This window comes from Anser brachyrhynchus, assembly GCF_964034855.1.
Source record: "Anser brachyrhynchus genome assembly, chromosome: 17".
Taxonomy (NCBI): Eukaryota; Metazoa; Chordata; class Aves; order Anseriformes; family Anatidae; genus Anser; species Anser brachyrhynchus.
In genome coordinates this window covers 299474-318015 of record NC_137710.1, presented here as the reverse complement: position 1 = coordinate 318015, position 18542 = coordinate 299474, and the positions used below count along the sequence as shown (strand labels likewise).

The 18542-nt window shown below is 41.6% G+C and overlaps 1 protein-coding gene across 5 annotated transcripts in view; it reads right to left on the bottom strand.

Annotated features, from left to right (window-relative positions):
• Positions 1–18542, bottom strand: part of TTC28 (tetratricopeptide repeat domain 28) — a 167615-nt gene that overhangs the window by 96443 nt on the left and 52630 nt on the right. The window lies entirely within an intron of this gene.

Below are 18542 nucleotides of genomic sequence, written 5' to 3'. Positions count from 1 at the left end.
ACAACAACAACAAAAATCCTATAGAATCTGCTGTCTGGAAAAAGCTGTTCGCCATGAGAAGACTGCCTTCTTGCTAGCCTAACATCTACTGATGTCCTTCATTAATATCGGCAAACACAAACTCAGTTACTAGGCAGACTTCCTACACAAAAGATCTTCCTTTGGGGAGATAGAAAGCTGAGAGAAGTGGCATATCAAACAATGACATTGACATGTAATTTGTGATTGTTCACTTCAAAAGCAACTGGAGATTTGATATAGTAATCCAGTGGAAAAGCAGCCGACAGCCACCGTGTCCTCAACAAAAACACCTCCTCTATAAACAACAAATACAGTAATCTCCAAACAGCAGACATTTTCATGCTATACACAGCATTTTAGCTCTGTAACCTCTTATCATTAATCTATCCTAAATGGGGATGCGGTAGTTAAACAGAGATTAGGGGTGCCTTAAATGTTTCATTCTTCAGTTACACGGTCTCATTTAAAAAATGAGAGAGTAATTCAAAGGGTCTGAAGGTTTAAATTTTAATCATTTCCCCTTTGCCCTTTCACACTACTTCTCCCAAAGGAAATTCCACTTGAAAGCATGACTGTTTCAGGCACCTGAATCAATAAGCCTCTGCTCTGAAACACACAAGAGCAAGGGAATGCACTTTCACCATTGTTTTTAAATACGTCCCTATCCTACACGCACACCGTGATCCTCTCCTGCATTAACTGCCAAGATCAGAAACAGAAACGCAGGTTTAGCAAGAAGGTTCTGCCGAGAGCGACTGGCTAAGGCAATCCTGGGAAGCCATGCCCCTTCTCACCCCTCAGAGTGTCACCCGGATGCAGGATCTGGCAACTTCCAAAAGGACTTGCTAAAAAGCAAGTATCACATCAAGTTAGGACAGGCCTCACACTTCCCCACAGAGCAAAAAGACAGCAGCATTGTACACTGCAAGACAACAATGGACACAACTCTGAACAAATGCTGCCCAAACCTATGCAACAGTCAGCCTCATAAACGTCTGTGTGTACATGCAAGGCTGAACGGCAGCAGCATGGACAGCAAAGACCTCTCATCAGTCCGAGACTGAGCAGGGCGTAAGTGCAAGAAGCCTTATCTGCACCAGAATGGCCTCTTCTGCTTTCAGAGACTACAGAAGGCGAAGCCAATTCAGAGTTCACATCGGGAGTGAGTTCGCACCTGGTGACACTGGCAGTGCTGGTGTTCATGTAGTGCCAGGAGCTCGTCTGTCACCCCGTGTGAAAGAGATGCCCTAGCTGTTCCTGCGGCCTGCCCCTCTTCACGCGTCTGCCTGCAGCTGTTTGATGGAGTTACGGCAGGAGGACTGGTAAAAAGCTTCCATGGAGTGACCAACATTCTTTTGGATATTATAAAATCTGCCAAGTACCAGAAAGAACAAAGATGCTATAACACGCATTTAGAGCCTGTCTTTTCTTTTTAAAGTGAGCTAAGATGCCTATCTCCACTCCTGCCTGTTGTGGCTGCCCAGCAGGTGTTCAGCATCTCCTTCCATAATTAGAGCTCATTCTCCCTTCAGAAATATCCCAGAGGAAATGGCACTTTGCATTTTTTTAAAGGGGGATCACTGACATACAGCACATCACTTTCATCCACTATTAAGACCTCAGCAAGTACGTATTTTCTTCTGGCACACTTGAAACATGATAGCATGAAATCTCAGAAATGCAAGCACTAAAACGGTAACCACATGGCACAACAGCTAAGCTGCTGCCATTCATCTTTCTACTGCATTATTTGTTTCTGGACATAGCACTATTTTATAAAGTCAAAGCTTTGCTAGCATTTTTTCACGTTGCTGCCTTTTATTATCATGCACTCCATCACTGCCAACCTTCAGCCCAGTGTCATGGGATCCCCGAGGACCACAGTTACCTTTTCTTCAAATCTCTTAGAAGAGCTTTCGAAGAAGCACTAAACAGACTCCACCTTCCCTTAGAGATAACTAAGTCATTCAAAGACAACTTTCCCCTGAAAATCGCACAGAAAGCCTGTATTTCATGCCTCGGAGATTAACCAAGAGGGCTTCACTGACTCTAGGGTCTCAGAGGCAATTAGTCACTGAACAGCCCACCTGCTGCCTGCAACAGACATGGCTTCACGCTGCCTTTAACTATCAAGAGGTGTTCTTTCCAAACAAGTAATCACTGCAGTGGTACTCAGCTCTGTCTCTGGAGATAACCTGCTGGTCACCGGATGGAACATGAAGCGAGGGTTAGTGGGAGACACATGGTAATGAGGTGAATCTCATTCTTCAAGCACTGAGACTGTGTGATCCAGTGAATCTACCCCCTCGCTGAGAGGAGTCAATTCAGCTCACAGAGAAACTCAGCATAAAATTCTCTTCAGTGCTGGTGGTTATATTCGAAATACACTTTGTCTGCACCGGGACAAGCTGTTAGCAGGGTGCATGAACAAAGATGCCTAAACTACCAGTCATTAAACTGCATGGCTCCTCCAAAGAGAGGCACCCTGCCTCTCAAAGGTGTACTCAGCAGTACTTCACCATAACTGCCAGCCAAAGGCAGGATTCACTGCCTGCTCTTGGCCTCCACAGCTGGGCATGCCCTGATGTTCAGCTGGTATAACTGGAAAGCACCTCAGCAGACAAAGGGGAAAGAGAAAACAGGACTAAGAACGAGCACAAAGGTGAACAAGAAAATTATTTCTGTACTACCTTATGAAACTAGGAATGGATATATCAAATTTATGAACAAATGTGTGTACTGCCAGTCCCTTCTGCTAATCCCTACCATCTGCACACAAGACATCTCTTCCACATTGCTTTAACTGTTTTAGTTGTCATCAGTGAGTAGGCCTAACAGACTTACGTTCTTTGATGGGTATTACAAATGCAGAAATCCTAATATAACTCACACAGCCCAGACCCTATTAGAAAGGTGTAGACCACCAAGCTGCTCAGTGTAAAAGGTTAAAAATGCTTGAAGTAAAAGACACAAGACTCAACAGTATGTGAATGGCTTGAATTTTACATTCTGGCACAGAAATTCCATTAAAATAAAAAGCTTAAGTAACTGTTACAAAGGCTTCCATCTTACTAGAGAACCTTCTTTTTAAAACATGGGTTAATGGTCTAATAGTTTGCACCAGCTGTTCCAGAAGAAATGTGCACGTGTATTTTTACATATGAGATGACTTATCCACAAGCCCCCTGGGAAGCCATGCACTCTACCTCTTTAGAAATACAACTGCCACAGGTCTTCTGTAAACAGAAATAACATTAGTACTTGAGAAGGCACTGATATGTAGTGCTGGTCTGAACAACGGGCATCCATGGGCTCAAATATCTGTAACAGCAGTTTGATAATCTATTTAACCTGGTCGCTGTTTCATTAAACTACTCACAGATGTAATCCTATTTTACTGATCACATAAAACATACTTGTCCAGAGCAGCTCGTCTCTTCAAATTGGAGACTTATCATTCCCAGCTACGCAGGAAAAAATAGAGTACTGTATATAGTTTACACCAACAAAGATAGGCATAACGAAATAAATATCTGCTTTAAATGAACAATGGGATAGAAAATGCAGAGTTAGTGATGACACCCAACCCTGCTCTTAGGCTTTGGTACTATAACCTTCTGCCTGCCCAAAAGACCCCATTTAGCTGCTACTTCAGTTAAAACAGCAGATTTTAGCTTGAAGACAGATTCTGCTGGAACTTGTCTGGGATTTCCAAAATGTATTTTGCATTTATTAATATATTATTAACATCATTAGGAAAAAAAAAAGATAACTAATCAGCACATACAGTAGTCCAGAGTCACTTACAGATACAGTTAACAAAGTGATTCGACGGGAGAAATATGAATCTAATTGCCATGATATGCAAGAGAATAGGATGCCTGGCAGAAAGCATATTTTTAAAGCAGAGTCCTGGAAAACAACATGCATTTGCTAATTCTTGAAGTCCTAGATCCCACTTTAATATCTAGGCTGTAGTCCAAACCTCTAAATTAAAGTGACATGGGTACAGACCTTGTGCAGTACTTATTTTTTTGAAATCACGGATAACTGTAGAAGAACAAATAGCACAGACAGATGACCTCCATCAGCCTATGTTAATTCTGATGGAAAAGCCAGGAAAGGCCTGTTTCTCATAACGTCCTATCTGCTGCTTTGCTCAGTGAGCTCCACCTAAATCAAAGGCTAGACCTTGTAAGCACAGAGACCAAGGCCAAAGATATATACAAACAAGTAGTGATTTTTATGTCAATCTTGTCTTTATACTTCTAGCTTTATCTGGAACATTTTATTTGTGTCCATCAGTAAATTAAAAAGTAGTAGCTTAAGTCATTGGCTTTTATAGCAAGAGACAATTAAATGCCCCAACTTATTGTTTGGAAATTTCCCCACTCTAGCAGCTGTTTCCCCCTTGCCAATATAATTCCGTTCTCCCACCCCATCATCCGACCCTGAATAATCTCTCACAAACTCTTCCCTGTTTATACACATTCAATAATCACAGACTTTCATGTTCCCCATCCACTGTCAGTTATCCAAATGATACAAATTTAGCTTCTTTGATCTTTCCTCATACATCAGTCCCTCCAGGCCCCTCTAATCACTTTTTTCACTCTTCTCTGAACTTCCTCCAGTAATGATGTGATTCTAATCCTCAAAAAGGAGAGGCTTTGGCTTCAGTTCTTCGCACAGATGCAAGCAAACTAATTCAGACTTCACAAGCTCTGTGCATATTACTGTCACCAGCCGCCAAGCATTAAACCATGACTCTGAAACAAAGATGGAATTGTCTCATGAACACTAGAGATGCCAGAAGCAGAAAGAAAACACAATGAAAATTAAAATGATCAACTGAGCAGCACTTTATATACCCATCAGGACTTTGTACGAGTAAAAGCTACACTTAGAAGACAGACACTGCTGTCTGCTGTGTGCTTTGAAGGAACATGGGTTACAGCCCCACTCTCACAGAACCGCAGTTTACGTCGGAGCTTCACGATAAATACACCAGGTAAATGGCGTGTACAGTAAGCGCTGGTTTTTTGCCCACAGTGCCTGCAAGTATTTAACAATTACCACATGCCACCTTGCAGCATCTGCATTTCAGTGGCAGGTGAAATGAGCCCTGCTCATACCGATAAAGTGTCTGGCAACGCACAGCGGAGAAGACACTATCAACATTGCCGCTTGTTTTTTGCGCAATAGTAGAAATCAAAGACCTCAGTCAGAAAGAGAGCCTCAGGAGGAAGGCTATGAATGACCCAGCAGTGCAGTAATTCAAGAACAATTTTGAAGAGTTTCCAAATGTACAGATTTGTTGTTTATTATGTATTTACATAGAGTAAAGGACAGAAAACGTGTATTAGCATATACTAGTCGGTACAGTTGAAACAGAAGGAAGCCTACTGCTTGCCTTCTAAAAACAGCTTTTGTATATTCATCTAGACTGAACACTAACATAACGCACAAGCAGCACATATGACAAAAACACAGAGAAAAGAAATTAGGGACACTATACACACAACTTGGTAAAGTCAGTTCAATAAAAGTTAAAAGACAGACTTTAGTAACAAGCTTTAACTTCACCCACTACATTTTGGAAACTGCCCTCAAATTAATATAATAAAAATCATTCATCAAAACCATAGCAACCCAATTTTCTTTTTAAAAAATTTTCCTGACACTTATTTCTAATTTTTGCTTGACACCTATTTCTAATTTTTTTTAAAGCTATCTTAAAAAAAAAACACCTTTAAGTGCTGTAAAAAAACTTCAATTAGCAGTTTACTGGTCAAGTCTGTGATCAGTAGCCCATCTTCATGTTGTAAGATTTTTATTTTTTTTTTTGTAATGTACCGGTTTTCGTCCTTTGCTATGAGTTTCTTCCCCTACAACCTCTGAGGCAGAGTGGATCTGGAGACAACTTCCTTGTACAAATTAAGAACAAATTTGTGTTCCATATGCTGCTTTCGCACATTTTTATTACAACCATACTGCAGCAATGCTACAACAGCTCCAGCTCCTGCCTTTTCTTTCAGTGTGACACAGACAAAAGCAGGGACACGCGTTTCTCAGTTAATCTTATATTTTTTTCTACTCTCACTGGTTAGCTTCAGCAGGCAGGTTGCAAAGGAGATGGAGGAACAATATCGAACCAGTTGCACAGCTAAACTTGGAATGCAAGGGAAAAGGAATGAAATTCATTAAAACACAGAACCAGATGAAGTCATGGCTTCTTTTGTTTCTCTTCAGCACAACAAATCGAGAACAGAACAAAGAAGCAATGTTAAGCACTGATAGCTTCAAGGAGGTGGTCACACCAGTTTCAGTACTCGAGAGACTTAAGACTATTAATCAGCAGAAGTTAATCTTAATGCAGGGAATCTCGGGGTAAGGAAAGAGCTAATAGAAACTAGCAGGTATTTCAGGGACACCACATATTGTCCTCAGGTTACAAAGATAAGGTGAGCTCACTTTAGGGAGAGAAGGGCACAAAGGGCTTGCCTCATTTCAGTGCTGGGCTGCCCAGCTGAGGTGCTGGAAAAGGCCAGCAGGACTCCCAGGAGCAGCTGCCATGCTCTCTGAGGCCGATTAAAACAGTACAGACAGTAACGCTTTCCCATAGCTGAACTGAGGAGTACAAATGACTAACGGATTGAGGGGCTTTAGAGCATGTTTCCAGGTAAAGTAAGTACACTGATGTAATGAAGAGTTCAACTGCAGGGTATTCCTGCTCGCCTGCCTCACAGGGAAGTGATCCAGGTCACACACACACACACACAAAATCCGTGTCTGGTTCAACGCCCTAATTAACAGTACAGCTCCGCAAACACCTGCACTGGCCCTTCTGGCACAGCAAGCATCACTGAAGCGGAATACCCTGCATGAGTACTAACAGCATATAACTGGTTATTACAAAACTGCGGTCTGCAGGGAAGTCAGCACTTTCAGAGCAACCCTCCTTGCTTTATTCAAGTATTCACTGTGACAGACAATTCCAAACGCGTCAAATCACGACGGGTATATGACTGCTAAACAAGTTTTTATATCACACGAGAACACCATTACACACCAGTACAAAACACAGTAAAACTCTAAGTCATAGAACGAAGGACTCTAACTTTGTTCTGTATTTCTGCTTTTACTTAAGAATTCTTCCAACTACGCTGTATGGATTTCTCACTGATTAGAAATTCATCAGCGACGGTTCCATATCCACTTGAACTACAGCAAAATCTGAACTCTCTCGCTTCTTATCAATACCAGACAACTCACCACTAATCCACAAAACTATTCTAACTCTCTCAGCATACCTCACATATAGTGAAGTGTGTTCAGTTGGATTGCAAGCATTCCAGTGTCCCCAAATGACAGACTTACAACTCAGTTCAATTAATTGTCTCAGCACAACCATGCTATTTCTTACCTGAAGCCCTAGGAAATTTCCTCAGAATCAGTGCTTTCAGAGGCATTATTGAATACTGTGGACTGCGTACTCAAAGACACCGCAAATAAAATAGTGTATGCCAGTGTTACCAACACGTCAGAATTAGACAGCAACAGCTCTGAGACTGAATGTACTTTATTGGAAAAGACACATTGAACCACCCGCTGCTTCATGCGGTCCAGCCACTGGTAACCACCAGTTATCTGACAAAGACAAATCACAGCCCCTGCCCGCTGCAAGTCTGACAAAAAAGAAAGTAAACCTTGAATCTTGAGACTCTGGTCACTGAAGAAAAAAACAACTTAATAAAACTTCATAGATTTCCGACAGAACAGCCTCTCTGACTATTTTCCATGTTCACAACACTTTTCATGAGGCTCAGAGGATCATAACCCTCTCCTAACTTTTACATGAGTTAGGAATTATTTTCAAAGTTTAACTGTGTGTACAACTCCTCTGCTGCTCCCTCTAATTCCTTACACACTCTCTGCTGCACAGCGCCAGTCCTCAAGATTTTAGACAACTTCCCTTAGTGCACTTTCTAGCGAGCAAATAAATAAACTAAGAAAAATTGACTCAAGTTTGACTACTAGTTAGAAAATACCCGTTGAGTTCTTTCCATAGATGTGCTGTCTGATCAGCACATTTTTTTTTACAGCAGCTAAGAGAATACATTTCCAATGAAGGAAGGTACCTTTACCATAACCCACAGGACTGTTTCACAAAACTCCCCACTTCACGCAGAGGGATAACATTGAGTCCCTAATCATCCCGGAATCACCCATCCCTCACTCTGACTGGTTACACCCCTCTCACAACTCCACGCTAACGTGCACACCAACGCTTCTCCTCTGGGTAGGATGCGAACTCCTGGCCTTCTCACACATCACGTGAAAGACAGGAGAAGCCTTACACAAAATCCAGATGGCAGAAACAGCTCAAAATCGCTGCATTTCAGTGGTAGCAGGTATCAAAGTAGGGGAGAGCTGTGAGAGCCTTCTGTGGGGCTGCAAAGCGTTACACCCAACGGCTCTAAGCCTAGGAGGGCACAATGTACCGTGTTATGAGCACGAAGAGATGGAATTCATCAAAGCAGGATTCAAACATGAAAAAATGCTGACAGAAGCACGAAGACAGGCATCACGGCAGCAGGAGCCGCCATCTCAGCACTGCTGTAATGGCTGCCGGGGACGCGTCTCCATGGCAGCAGAGGATGCGATGAAGCTGCTGCCTGAGGAATTACGGGTCTGATCATGGAAGGACTCGGGGCCTAAACAACAAATGCTCCAGCTGCAGCAGGAGCACAAACCAGAGAGCTACACTAAGGGAGAGACTTGAGATAAACAGATGAAAACCTCTGTTGAATTCTAGAAGCCACCTAGAAGACACAGCAGTTGCCAACGCTTTTGTGGTTTGGACTCTGCAAAGATGGAGAATAAGATGACAACAATCCAGCCTGTATCCAGGAATCTCAAACTTAAGCACAATTATAACGAGCCAGTTATAATCACACTGGCATCAAGATCTTGTCTCAGGTGGAACTAAACGTATGCGTTTTTGCTGCCAAGACTCTTGATCTGTAACAGTGGGCCCCCAAAAGCATTCCTACTTTTCCAAGACTTCTCCTGTGCCTTGAAGAAAACTTTTGGGGGAGAAGAAAAAGGCTGTATGAGATGGTAACTGGGCCACTAGAGTGCCTCCTTACTAATAGTACCAGAGCGCCCTTTTGCTATGTAACTAAAGAAAGTGTGTCGGAGTTCAGTAAAGCTTTTCTCAGCAACTTACGGAATGCTTCTCTAAGCCATGATGCAATTAACTGCTGAGAAAGTGCTGAGGTAGGCAGAATTAGGAAACTATAACAAATCCAGTATATAATCCTATACCATTTACATTTAGAACAGCCGAATTGCTTATAATTCAAAGTGCTGTAACATGTTTACAATTTTATTTCAGAATATCTAGACATCTTATCCCCCAAGCAGGACAAACGAAACAATCCAGCTTCAAAGCCAAAACAGCAAAATTAATTTAAAAAAAACAAACAAACAAATAACACAGCAAATTCTTGACAACCCCGTGAACTTCGTAGTAATACTTGCCATCCTGAACCCCTAATCTACCCCCAAAGTCACTCTGAAAATTCAGCACCACTAAAAGAATCATGATCATCCCAGTTCTTAATTAGTTCATACGAAATTTGAATCAATGTACTAGCATGGAGATCACTGGATTCGGAAAACACTTCCACGTAAAAACAAGGGTACAAGAGCCTCAATATTCTTGATGCAATATCCAGTTAATTGGCAGAGAAATAAGAGTTACTTTTGTTAAATTCTTACCAAAAATAAGTTTGAAATCTTGTCTATTTCCTTAGCATCAAATCAGACTAAATGCTACACATGAATCAAAACAGCAGCTATCCTTGAAATGAATTTACGTAAGTCAGGCTCTTGTCCCGGAGCCCTAACTCTCTAAATCATAACTGTGAGAATGTTATCTTCACCATGTTCATTTGTTATCCTGTAACAAAATACCAAGTGATCTCTTTTGAACCACTAAACTGTACAAAACTTCTATTATCACAAAACTCACAAGACTTTTGCTTTCTAAAGAGCAACGGTGTAAAAAAATACTTTTATACAGACACTGTAGACTTCTCTAGAGTCAATTAAAAAATAAATCACAAACCAAAAAAAAAACACTCTCTTCTTAAAAGACAGGAAAGGCAAGGTATAACAAGGCACTACACTTAACCAACAGTGTCAGGAACAGAACATACACTATTTAACATTTACATCTTTAGCACTCCTGGTATAAAATTGGTAAGGCAGACCCGTATGTAACAGCTATTGAAGATGATGAGAGTTTCTTCACTAACTCAGGTGAGTTTTAGATTGGACTGCTGGGCTGAAATTGCTGCTACTATTCGCTCAGAAAATATTGCCAGTTAGCAAGGAAAGCAACATACAGACCTCATAAAATGGTTTTAATTTTTGCCAGCTATACCAAACATAGAATAAAAGTTTAAGAAAAACAAAAGTGAATTCTGTATTCGAAAAAAATTCATCATCATACAACCAACTGCACTAAGATCTGTGGTATGCTGTGACCTAATGCTGAAAGATTTTGCTAATTCTAATAGTTGGCCTCCATAACAGTCATTATTACAGAAAGAATGCATGACAAACGAGAGCTGGACTTCCTTCCCGACCATTGCAGAAGTCGTCACGCTACTTTTAACAATAATAACAATGCAGGTTTCAAAATATCATGTACTTATTCAGAGTCAGAGCTGAAGCACAGCTGCGGTTTACGACCATATAGTAAATTTATCTCTCTAATATAACTTTGATACTGAGATGTGTTAAATCTTTGATTTTATTCGCAGATGCTGACTCTATTTGCCTAACCTCTGAAGCCTGCTGATTGACAGTGTTAATGTATCTTTTTAATGGATGAAAAGGGAAATGACAGCTTTTGGCTCACGTTCAAACATTTCTTTAGTGCAAAATACCTTATAGCTCAATCTGCCTTTCACAGAACCTACAAAATCCATTCTTTATTGTGTTGCTAACAACTGGTGGCATCCTGAAAAAAAAAAAAACAAAAAAAAACACAGGAGCCGGATAGGAACACTTAATGCAAGGTCTACTTTGCTTCCTGAAAACAAGGTGTTTGCTTCCTTCCTTCAATCTGAGCTACAATAATCAGATCTCAGAAAACCCAGATAGCAGTTAGACATTACTTCTAAATCATTTCTCAGCTCTAGCTCTTTCTACATGGAAGTTTACCCCCACACTTTCCAAGGACAGCAGCTATGCTGACAAGAAGTTGGCGGTCCTGGTGTTAGAGGGGTTTGCACAAACGGCTGTCCCTAAAACTACCTCCAGGATGGCGGGCAGGGAGCCGCACTCTGACACATGCATGCCAGACACACTGATGATGGAGATTCAGATGAAGGGAGGGAGAGTGACCACAGCTTCACCAGTACAATTCCCTGCTGCAGAACCTTCAATTACTTTGTGCCCCACTAGTTTACTAACTACAATCCCGCATAAGGCCCAACAAAAATCAGGGCCCTGTTATTGCTGGCACTGAACACACACACAAAGCAGTAGATGTACATCATCTGTGGCTTAAGGAGAGTAAACACGCAGGATGGAACAGAATATAAATGCATAACAGTGCGGTGGTTGAGAGCTGCATTGCAGTAAGACTTTCACCCCCGGCAGGAAGTGAACTGGGGTTAGATAAAAGTGCATCAATTAAAGTAACTGAAAAGCAGAGAGGTAAAGATTGTACAATCTCTAGGGACAAAGCCCCTCTTCGGTGGCTACTTCTCACCTAGGCTAGAGATTGCGTGACCCCATCTGCCAAGATTCCGCGAGACCTGGCTGCCAGGCAGGGTCCACAGAAGGTACAAAGCCAACTGGGAGAAGCTGAACAACGTGGCAAGAGACAACAGCACGCACAAACCTGCCTTACATAGAGTCTACTGCAATTAACGTATAAAGCAGGGCCTGCAGCTGCTGCTCTCTGCCTAGCATGGCTTTCAACACTAGGACTGTACGACACGGGCGTGGACATTGCAGGCCCCAACCACGTACCTCCTCTGGAAATTTCCAAGCCACCTTCTCCGTGTACTTGTCTGTGTGCCTTTCTATTTCATAAAACTACAGAATAACTCAGGTTGCAAGAGACCTAAGGAGGTGTCCTAATCCACTTCCTCTTGTCTATTTGTTAGTCTCAAGCTACCTCTTTCTTCTTGTACTCAGGTCCAGCTGAGATGCATCTCTGCTGCAATGCTGAACTTACTGGGGGGACTGCAAGGGAGGTATGAGAACAAAAAAATCCACTTGAAAGCAAAGTTTTGAAAACATCAGAGGAGCCTTAGCTGCATGTGCAACTCCCTCTGCTCCAAGCAGTTTGACCGTCATAACAGCAATTACCCAAAACACCTAAGATGCATTTAATGCTCAGATTGTTTGAGCTATCCTCAATTTCAAAATTTCGAGTGGACACATTTTATATTTTTATATATAAAGACAAAACTCCAGACAAATTTTTTTAGTACCCAAACAAATTGGAGCAGAACAATCTTAAAGACTCCCCAGGGCAATAAAAATCTCTCTGACAATGTAATTTGTTACTGACATCCAAGGCAAACTGGGACACAAATCTTTTTGAAGAGAGCAAAGAATTTCTTGTAACACAGTTCAGTAATTCCTTTGAAGAAATAGATTAACATTCAACAGAATTGGAATTGAAATATTAAGCCTAATCATAAACCCAATTTTATTTTATGAATGTCAACTGTGATGGCAACCGTTGTCTACAGCATCCATTTTACAGCAAGAGCCTTATGCAGGCCTAGAAGCCCATGACAGGGCATACAAGTGCCTCATCTAATTCAACGACAGCTGGCTCTAACACTGGACATTTATTTTGCAAAATTTCCTATCTAGAAGGTAACAGTAAGAACAGAAGCTGAATTTTAAAAGAAAACTGCTTTTCAAAAAAAAAAAAAAAAAAAACAAACAGAATTGACTCTGTTATGCGAAGGTCTGGCTGGCTGTCCCCAGGGCTCTGACCAAGGAAAGCTCACTGGGATGATAAGATCACAGCAATGGAAGCTTTATTCCAAAGGCTGTTGCTTTCCAAAGTCCTGCAACTGTAACATTATTTAACAGCAACAGTACTTGTGGCTTAGAGATTCCCTACTATGCCAAAATGCATGGCTTTACAGCCCTTTGGTACTTCACAGGTGTAACTATGAAACAAGAACTCCCACAGCCAGGAAGGCACCAGGGACATGCCAAGAAACGAAGAACTTTGGGAGTGCAGATGCTGCAGTGTGCACTCCACATCTGGCAAACTGGAAGTGGCGTTTCACTGCCCAGATATGGCAGGTATGGGTCTGCATCTGAGTAAGTTCTAAGGTTAGAGTACAGAAACTCATGAAAGGGCTCTCCAACTATAACAGATTAGCATTTCTGTGGAAAATGGGATGGTGCCAAGTCGTAACAGTCTGCAAAGTCCTAATTAACATGAATAACACAGCTGGATATTTTATGTATCAGCCTCCTAAGTCCCTCCTTCCTGCCACTTAAGAGTAAAAATAGTAGAATGTTTTACAAAGGTTAATTTATGGCTGGTTAGGTGTGATTCCATTTTAAGAGAAGGCAAAATTGTTAGCCCTTTGCAGTTATCTGTATGGCAGGCATACGGATATTCTGTATTACTCGTGTTTGATGAAGGAAGTTATAAAACAGCGAGTTAGCCAGGGAAATGCAGATAGTTGGAAGAATATCAATGCAGTTGCCTTCCCTTCCATTCCAGAGTTGGGTTTTAAGGTGTACGAGCTAATATTCATCAACTGGTAGGTTAGAAGATAAACTTAACAGGAAAGAAAATAGTAATGACAAGGTAAAAAAAAAAAAAAAGAAGAAGAAGAAAGAAGAAAGCATAGTTTACCTTGAGATCAGTCAGTTGTTTTATTGTTCTGATGGCAGTTTAGTACAGAATATGTTTTAGCATGATTCTTTACAAACAAATAGCATCAGAACTGATTTGAGGAGGAGGCTGATTTCTTTAGTCAGCTCCTGGAACTGCATGATTTTGTTCAGGTCCTGTATCAGCAGAGCTGTCAGACAAGTGCCTGAAATAACAATCCCAAACACAGCTCGACTATCTCCAAGGGCTGGTCAACCATTCCCACATCACGGAATCCAGGCTTCAGAGCCTGCACTTTCCAAGCAAGATGTGTGCCCAAAGGTGAGGCCAGTACAGAGCTCTACCCAAACAAGATCCGGGACAAGCGGAACTCAGATACACTGAGCATCTTTGTACTTCAGCCTTCCCTATAGAAGTGCAGCAAGGAGCCAGCCTGTCCATACTGGTTAGTACTGAGCTAAATACAATCTGCTTCATGTTTGGGTATCTCTACATTAACATCCCAGCATTTTGGCTTACAGGGCAGCTAGACTCGCCAGCACAGTGCTCTGAATGCTCTGCGGTGTTAGTCACAGGCTAAACAACAGTGAGCCTCCAGGAAAGATTCGACATCTTTGTATGCTAACTGCAACAGTGAAGTGCTTTTACAAACTATTTTCCATTAAAGGGACGGAAATTATTCGTAACTGGAGTCACAAAATTTAACTCTGATTGTAGTTTCAGACCAGGTGAGATCCCATGAACATTCTCATCTCAGCTGTATAACTTTGTTTTCACGTTCATGTAAATTTCAGGCAAGAAATTAAACGTGTCCAGATCTGGGTTATTAAAATAGCTGAAGTCACAGAGTTGTTCATGCTCCCAGAAAAGGCATGCAAACATAATTTGCAAAAAGATGTCACATGTGGGCCCATCTTACAATACTCATTTAGCTCGATTAAATGTAGCAAGCTAGTAAATAATACAAGGAACAATAAGCAACTTTGATAGGAATAGCAGCATTTCCATATAATAAAAAAGACATTTTATATGAAAACACGACTCGCTACTCATTGTCATAAAAAAAAGATCACAACAGCAAGAGCGACACTTAATAACTGTTTTCCATCACTATTGTGCAGCTTTGTAAGCTAAAAGGAAGGTACAACAATACCTTTAGTTGCCTATGCATGCATAGAAAATGAAGTCTACAAAGCGCATAAAAAAAATTAAATATTCTTCTCATCTAACAGGGAGTCCATTTTATAGCTTAGAAAAACAGTGATAAAAATCAATAGCTCTGAGAGCTAAATTAGTATCATCTACCACCTAAGCACAAAGGTACCACACTAAAGATCCTGAAGTATTGCTGTCCTTTCAAACTGGGAAATACTGACTCTTAAGTTGTTTGATATGTTTGTAAGTGTGCACATGTGCACCCATGAGAAAGAGCAAGCTTGCTTTTTCTCATGGATGTTCCTCAAGAACTCACAGACTCCCTGGAAAACAGGTTTCATGGTAGAACTGAATTTAGGGTGGAATGAAAGCACCTCAGTTCTATCTCCAGGGCAGCCTCGAAGTCTGTTTTTCTCAAATGAAAACCGCTATGTCACCCCCAGGACAAGTCCCTCGGTCTCTTGACCCTCTTCCCCAAGCTTCTTGACTTAAATCAGTGCTGAAAGGACTCCTGAGTATGTCTGCGTATCAGTCCCAAAGCCACTGGTACATGAATAGTTCATTATTAGACACTGCAAAATCTCCCAGCAAACATCTGATCAGGGTCCTGGGCTAGAATAACTTCTGTGCAGCCAAGTGTTAAATAACAACACTGCTGTGAGCATCCCTATGCCTTCTAGCATCTGCTCCCCTCTCCTTCCAAGCCAGGGAAGCTGCCGCGAGACCAAGCAGCGGGGCTCCTGCTCAGCCCTGAACTGGAGGAACTGGAGCAGTACAGACCCACTTAGCGTGGTGAGCTGCTGAAGGAGCTGAGCCTCCAGACATCTAAACACTTCACTGGGTTGGCTTTCCCATGGCTCAGCCTGCCGAACCAGCTCCGTGTGCAATGGCACAGGCATCAGAACCAACACGAGGTCTGAGAGGTACTGTGCAGCCTGGGGTGGGGGGCGAGAAAGAACTACAGCAGCATTTACTTAGATCAGGTAAGCTACGGAGCCTTGCCTTTAGGAAGAATCTAAGTTACACTTTGAGCTCTAGTAAGTATTCCAGGACAAATGCTGCCATCATTCTTAACATTTTTTTTTTGCCTGTATTTTATCATACTCACATGCTTAGCTGTTCCTCTCAAACCAATATTCCAAGTTTCAAGTTAAAAATACATAGCACATCCTCTCCAGGCAGGGGAAGAACTGACCAAGACAAGACAGTCTAGTTACATTCATTTCCTTGCCCCATTTACTCACTTTACGATCTTCTCCAGCCTTCCCCACACTGAAGAGGCTTTCTACCTGCACACCACACAGGCCACGCTTCAAGTTCTGCTTTGACTTGGCATCCACAACGACTGGAACGCACGCATATGATACGATGACTCATGTCTGTGCTAACAGAATACGTTCTTACTTTTGCTGAGTATCACATCCTCTTATTTCACTTTCACTCACACTGTTGTTCTTATGCTTCCGTATGCTCATTTTTAACCTCTTTTGTCAGTTCTTGAAATAAGGACCATACGCCTTTCCAGGAAACAGTAAGAAGCCCAAACTGTAAAGCAATGGGAATCTGGGGGTTTCGAAGTACACACCGTGTTACTGTTTTTTCACAAGGATTTTCAGAGTTCTCATTGCACTGGCAGTGGGTGGAAATAAAAAAAAAAATCCATGTAGGGATTTGCTAAAGTCAGAAATTATTCCCATTCCTGAAGATCATCCCTACATTTTGTCATCAACATAATTCAGACAATACAGAATTTTTAGACATCACTAAAAGGCTGAAAAAGGATTTTCAAAAGAGTATCTTCCACTTTCAGTTCTTTCCACTTATCTTTTGTTTTTACATCAGCATTAACTTATCATCTGGACAGCCCTTGAGTATCTCATATGCTGAACATAAAGCCTGTGTAACTCTATCTGTCAGCTTGTTGGGAATTACTTTAAATGGATTCATTTGATTACATTAGCCAAGTCCCAAGTCCACTAATTAATAAAATCATTAGCGCCTATTTCAGTGCTGTCAGAATAGGGGCCGGTGGGGAGGTGTGTGTGTGGGGTGCGATGTACACCTTTGCTTTACTTGCAGATGTTTTTTCAGCATTTATCATCACAGTGCCCGACTGTTCCACAGACTATTATGAAACCTTCTGTGCTGGCACAGAGGACTAACTACAGCCTGTAACGGTATTTCTCTGTGATATAATACATCTTCTGCGTTTACTGTCTAAAGCTTTGTCTACATTAAAGAACCCAGAGTACTCAGCAGCAGCACAGTTCTGCTTTACACGGGAATGAATACGAATAACTGAGCTCCATAAAATATACCCTGTGCTCTCAGCCAAAAAGGAATAGAAAAGTCCCACTTAAAAACTGGCATTAGAACCACACGGTGAACGTACATGTCTGTGAGTATCTGTATTGTAGGCTTAGTGGACAACAGAACACACGGAACTGCAGGTCCCTCAATACCCTGATTTGCTAGAAACCTCCTCTGGAGATACTGAGAATTTACACTTACAATATTGTTTTCAATTCAGTCTTTTTTTAAACTTTGAAACTTTGCTCAAATTCACAGCTCAAAACATAGCTCAGATACAGAATTCGACTGTTGTGAGGAAAGCCTGAACTCTTCCACTCTGCTTTAGACCTCCCAGAATGAATCTGTTTTGTTCTATTTAGGGTCTAGTCATTTTTATTTCTGTTCCTGGTCCCCGTGTTTGCACATACGATTCGTTCTAGCTGCTGTATACTGCAAGTACGAGGAATCTTTAAGGTGGCAATCACTTGGATTAGATTTACACCTATGGTTCTGGTTTGATTGTATGATGGTCTCTTTCCTGTTGTTTTTTGAATTTGTATGTGCCATTCTTATACATTGCACTGGCAACCCCCCCATCTAACAGCACTAGCAGCTTTTGGGCCCGCTGACCATTTGCCAGACAAACGCATTCCAGCAACAGTGTTGCCCAGGCAATCAGCACCAACCTGGCTCCAAATTGGCCCCGGCTAGACAGAGATGCCACTGTCAGGTAAGGGGAGACCTGAAGGGAAATGGAGTCAGAGGCAAGTGGCGAAAGTCCACGGGAAGACTCTTTATTAATTCTGATGCACAGGGAAAAAAATTAGCAAACTATAATAATATTCTAAATGTCAAAAAACATACATGGGTTATGACAAAACAATATTTTAGTCACACACAAAATCTCCCCCCACATCAGCCGAAGGCCACATAATGCCTTGTGCACCGCGGGTGACAGCTGGTTATCAGTACCACCAAACAAAGGAATTTCATCTAGGTTTACACGCAGGGTGAATAAACTGCATTCAATCCCTATGCTGCACAGTTTAATGGTTGTAAAAGCAATAACTCCTCAATGAACAAAACACCTTAAACGTTTCAAAATAAGGGGGGGGAAGCAAAAGAACATGAGTGCAAACCTAATAAAACAAACAAGACTCCTAATTTAGTACAG